Raw genomic sequence first — 204 nt, 5'->3', positions numbered from 1 at the left:
TGAATTCTCAATGGATCTACCCCGCTATCATTCTTGATCCGTCTCTCTCGCTCACGCCAACTGCCAGGGTCGAATCTCCGAGGAACAATGACGGTGCAAGAAACAAGTATCAGACATGTTATAAAAGATGAGTTTCATTGTGTGATAATTTTACAGCTGTTTTCTTTCTTTCTTTCTTTTGGCGGGGGGGGGGGAGGTATTTAT

The sequence above is a fragment of the Penaeus monodon genome, chromosome 29 (assembly GCF_015228065.2).
Source record: "Penaeus monodon isolate SGIC_2016 chromosome 29, NSTDA_Pmon_1, whole genome shotgun sequence".
Lineage (NCBI taxonomy): Eukaryota > Metazoa > Arthropoda > Malacostraca > Decapoda > Penaeidae > Penaeus > Penaeus monodon.
This window is presented reverse-complemented; position numbering follows the sequence as displayed.